This window comes from Nicotiana attenuata, unplaced genomic scaffold (genome assembly GCF_001879085.1).
Source record: "Nicotiana attenuata strain UT unplaced genomic scaffold, NIATTr2, whole genome shotgun sequence".
Taxonomy (NCBI): Eukaryota; Viridiplantae; Streptophyta; class Magnoliopsida; order Solanales; family Solanaceae; genus Nicotiana; species Nicotiana attenuata.
This window is the reverse complement of record NW_017676165.1, coordinates 3,201-8,615: the sequence shown is the minus strand read 5'-3', so window position 1 is coordinate 8,615 and position 5,415 is coordinate 3,201. Positions and strand designations below refer to the sequence as shown.

General features: G+C 37.9%; 1 long non-coding RNA gene across 2 annotated transcripts in view; it reads left to right on the top strand.

The window, feature by feature from the left end:
• Nucleotides 1-1,761, top strand: part of LOC109220813 — an 11,792-nt gene extending 10,031 nt beyond the window's left edge. Inside the window, exon 2 of one of the 2 annotated variants that reach the window (XR_002067154.1) lies at nucleotides 1,343-1,761. This is a non-coding gene — a long non-coding RNA (uncharacterized LOC109220813). Of the gene's footprint in view, nucleotides 1-1,297 lie in introns of both variants that reach the window. The other variant, XR_002067153.1, reaches the window with a different exon arrangement.
• The last annotated feature ends 3,654 nt before the right edge of the window (nucleotides 1,762-5,415 follow it).

Genomic DNA, 5,415 nt, shown 5'->3' with positions numbered 1-5,415 from the left:
AACCAAGACTCAAGATCAAGTTTCAGAAGACTCATAGATAGGAACTTGTAACTCGTAGCTGATAGGCTTAGTTAGTCTTTTTCATTTTTGATTTTGATGTAATAACGGGACCGCGGACCGGAACCTCGATGGCACCTCGCTCGGCTCTCAACCTCGGTACTCCATCATCTCATTCATTTCTGAACTACACGTGGCCTGATTCCTTTATAGCCAAGGATATGTAGGCAGCTCAGATACCAGGGCCCGGTCACATTCTCCCTCCTCTTAGTTTTTGCTCTCCTTAAATAAGGGTCGGGTCAAAAAATCTGTCTAGTAATTCTTTGTCTGAAAACTCTTCGCGTTTCCAGTCAAATAGGGGCAGCTGTTGACATGTGATTTTTGACCCTCCACGAAATTTTACCCATTTTAGCATGTAAATATTTAGTTTAGGCCTAATATTGCCATTTCAACTAATTTTTACTATTTTACTTTATTTTATTACAAGAAAATGAAAAATTACAAAAAAATAGGTTTATTATTATTTTATAGTCATTTTTAATCTTAAAAAAAAATTACCAAAATAGTACCCTATCTTTATTTTTATAATCTTGAAAACACAAAAAAAAAAGTAGTTTTATGTTTTATAGTTAGTTCAATTAATTAAAATTAGTCTTATATTTTTATATTATAATTGTACATAATTTTAGAAGAAAGAATTAGTTTTAGGTTGGTTTATCCCATTTTTATAAATCTTATAGTCCATTTTTTAATCTTGGCCCAAAATCCCTAGCTCATAGTTCCTAGGCCCATACCCCTAACCTAATCCCTACCCTATATAATACTATCTACACCACAAACACACCATATGCACATACAAAAAGTAACGCCTATACTCTGAGGAGACTCTAATGAAGAGCGCCGCAATTCTGAAAATCAGGGATCCCCACCCCTTTTGACTTGGTCTTCCTCACATAGTCACATAAGAGCTATCCACCGTTGGTCCTCTGAAAAGATCAAAGAAAAAGCCAAAAATACAAAAGACCTAAAACCAGTCACAAAAATAGACGCTGACGAGGTCGGTTGCAGCGACATTCCGTTCCGATCGAGTCGAGTTCGCCGCCGGTTCCGTTTGTCACGAGTTCTCGAGCTTGTACATCTCATTTGTGATTTCATTCCAGTTCAATTAAATAAAAGATTGTTGGCTTTTTGATGGAGTTTTTTTTTTTTTTTCACGTGTTGTTGATTGTTGTCGATTTTGCTGTTGATTCAACTGTTGAGTGATTACTGGGGTATTAAACCAAATTTCATGTATATGAAGTTGCAATTTAAAATTTGCTCAAGCTGTCTTTATAAATCTTGGAAGAATTGAATGGGGAAGAAGAGCTATGTGATTTCCTTTTTGCTGGGTTTGTGAGAAGTCGTATGTTCAAGCTGTCGTAATTCCAGATTGAAGCTGCTTTTGCGTAGAAACGTCTGTGCCTCACCTTCGAAACCAAGTTGGACTCGGAAAACAATACAAAAAAAAAAAAAAAAAGCCGCAAACACACATGAAGGGACGACAGTCTCATTAAAAACGAAAGAGAAGACCAGCCTCAAAAGAAAATTAATCCAGCTTCGGTAAGCTTTCTATCCAGCTTTCAATATGTGTAGGTGTAAATTAAGCTTTATATTTGATATGTACATGTTATTGGTTGGAATAATCTGAATCGAAAGGAGTGCTAATGTTTGTTTTATCAATGATGTTTTTTGTGTTTCCATCTTCAAATGAAGTAGCCTCAGCTATCTCTTTGTGTGTGTGATGTTAAATCTTAGAAATATTGCATTGGATTGAAGCCATCAAGTTTTTCTTAAAAGGAGTGGATCGTTTCCTGTTCATTAGTCGTAGCATTTTTAATTCAAGGTTAAAGGGTTGCATGACTAGTTATAAGAATTAATTGTAGCTTTTTGTCTTTATCTTTGAATGGTAATTTGCACATAAGTTAAAACTTGTATAAAAATCAGATTTTAGCCATTATAATAATTTAAGCGATCGTGCTAGAACCACGGGATCCGGGGGTGCCTAACACCTTCCCTCGGGTCAACAGAATTCCGTATTCAGAATTTCTGGTTCGCAGACTCCAATTGGGAAGTCGAATTTTTTCTCGATTTGGGATTCAAATTAAATCGGTGACTTGGGACACCAAAAGCCAATTCTTTCCCAAGTGGCGACTCTAAAAACAAATAAATAATCCCATTTCGAATAATGTCACTTTAAATGGAAAAACTCCCTTATACATTTATCCTTCGAGGTAGGTGTGTAAAAAAGGAGGTGTGACACTAACAACAGTATTTAAAAATAATGTTCAAATTTTCAACATGAGCACTGTTAGGAAAATATTACAGTAATAGCATGCATTATTCCCTTTCTTTCTATTTAGCACCAAACAAAGGCACTGCTAAGTTTTCCCACTGAGGATTTAATACCCTTATTAACAATTGAATCACAGAACAGAGAGAGAAAACTATGCAGATCCGCCACCATTAAACAAAGGTTCAACCCATTCTCAACAAAAAAAATGTAATTAAACTTGTACGGTTGCATAAACCAGCACGGCATTCTTACCAAGAAAATAGGGACCGAATTAATCAAAAAAAAAAAGGCATCATGCTTCATGAAAATAACACAGAAATCAGAAATCGAGCAAATCCTCGAAGCTAAGCATGAACTCAACCGTTTTATTTGTTTAGTGTAAGCACAAGACAGAAAAATTTCAGAACTAACCTGATCGACTAGAGAACAAGCTAGAATAGGCCAGATAACGACATAAACTAACTCGAACGGAGGTCAACGGAAGTAGAAACAGCGAAACACAACTTCAGCTTCTAAATTTTGAACCAAACTCGAACACTCAGAAATGGCAGAGGTGATGCAACAGTAGAGAAGAGCAATAGCGAAGGCTGCCAAAAAAAGGCTCGCCGGCGACCTCGGGTAACAGAGCTTCGACACGATTAATGGGGACGCTTCGGAGCTGCTTCAATGGCATTTTTCAGAGGTATTTCGGCTGGTTTTTGAGCTGGTTTTAGTGAGTTTCTGCATGGTATCTCGAAGGTATTTCAGTGGAGATTTAGGATATGGTTTTTGGTGAAGAGAAGTCCAATCTTTCTCTTGGGAGTGGTCTCGGCGTCTTCTAGCCTTTTGGAGCGAGAGACAGGCGTTGTTGTTGGTCTTCCAGAGAGAAAGGAGTGTTCTCTTCTTTTTTTTTTGGGTCCCCTTTCAGATCTCCCTTTTTGTGTGTATATATGGTGGGTAGGGTCACGTGGGGGAAGGTTTTATGTGGGGAATATTTTTTGGGGAAGGTCTCATGTGGGGGAAGGTCTTTAGGCGGGAAGGTCTCATGTGGGGGAAGGTCTTATTTTAGGCTAGTTGGTGGGTTTTGGATAAATTTTAGGTGTAAGAACAACCCAATTTGAATTAAAAACCCACCTTCAAATTCTCTTCTTATTTTCCCTCTTTTTTTTTTTAATTAAAAATTCTAGAAATTAAATCCTCGATTATCTAAAAATTTGAAATTGAACTAATTAACTAATTACAAAACTATAAAAGCTATTTAATCCTAAATCAAAAGAGAAAAATCAATAACCTAAAAATAAAAGGCAAAAGTGTAAAAATGAAGTATTTTTGTGATTTTCTATTATTATAAAACCAATAACTTCCGATTAGTCCTAAAAATGTAAAAATAAATTCTAAATGCCACGCATGATATTTTTGATTTTTTTTATGACTTAAACGTGCACAAGATAAAAATTCTACAAAATCCTATGAAATGGTAAATAATTAGAAAAATCTACTTTCTTGGATTTTGTAGGAGTATCTTGTATAGGGCAAAAATCACGTGCTTACAGCTGCCCCTCTTTGCTCGAAAACATGAAGAGTTTTCGGGCAAAGATAAAGTGAGCAATATGAGGGATTTTTGCCCGTTTGAAACTCCATGAGAAGCATTTTTTGGAAGAGTCTGACCGAACCTTGCTTCAGAGGTTGCCTACATATCCTTGGCTATAAAGGAATCATGTCAGTGTAGTTCTGGAAGTTTTGGTAGCTGGGACTACCGAGAAGCTGTGATTTCACTGTTGTTGCTACTGTTGCTACTGCTTACCGAACCCCCTTATTACACCATGTCAAAAATAAAAAGAAACTAGACTAAGCTATGAGCTATGAATTACAAAAGATCCTATCTATATCTTCAAACTTGATCTTGTATTTCTCGTTGCCTTGTTGTATTGTATTCTCCTCGGCGACATCCTTTTGTTGCTGCCTTGAATTGTGATCTGAGATGTTTTGCCCTTTCTCCAGGTGGCTGCCTGACTGCTGACTACACTTTGAGATGTTTTCCTTTCTCCGGGTGATGCTTGACCGCTGAACTCGAATGTATTCCCTGCTTTCCAGGCGGGTTCCTGATTGCTGTATTGAACGGTATTCCTCTGTTCTTCAGGCGGGCTCCTGATTGCTGAAACTTGAAATGTATGCCTCTATTCTCCAGGCGGGCTCCTGATTGCTGAAGCTTGAAATGTGTTCCCTTGTTCTCCAGGTGGGCTCCTTATTGCTGAACTTGAAAAGCATTCCCTTGTTCTCCAGGTGGGCTCCTGACTGCAACAAAACAAACAAAGAAAATTTTCTGCCCCACTTTGGTGACCGGGTGCAGCATGTTATCAGATATTAAAAGCTAAAATTGGAATTGTACTTCCCTTGTTCTCCAGGTGGGCTCCTGACTGCTGAACTTGAAAAGTATNTCCAGGAGGGTCCTGACAACTTCTAGTTAAAAAAACAGTTTTAACCTAAGCAGACCTTGTTATCTATATCTTGTTATCTAAGCAGACCTTAAAGTTACGTCCCATTATCCAGGAGGGTCCTGAAAATCAAAATTCATGTCCTATCTTAGGAGTGCCAATTCTACGGCTGAATTATACTATCCTACAACAGTATCTTGCTATCTAAGGGAGATCTTAAAACTGTGTCCCATTATTCAGGAGGGTCCTGACAACTCCTAATTGAGTCCTATCTTAAACAGGCAACTTTGAAACCAACTTATGTTCCTTGGGGTATATTTATGCTAAATTATGCTACTCATGATTGCTTTGAAATTTAAACTAAGTCCCATTTTCCAGGAGGGTCCTGAAAACTTACCGTCAAACATGTCTGGTGCCTGCCTTTCCTTGAGGAGGGTTTCTCCGAAATGAACGAAATTTCTGCCCCTGTTTCAATCAAAGAAAAATCTTGTCAATTTTAAAAATGGTGGCTAGTTGCTGGCATTCTTGCTAAGTACATTCCTGCTGCTGGGCTTCACTCCGTCCCGCTTTCCTGGCCTTGCCTTGAATCCCCTTGAATTCCTGACCGAATTTCAACCCCTTGACTCTGATGACCCAAGTGTTCTATCCCATATTGTTGTTTTTGTGTTTCCA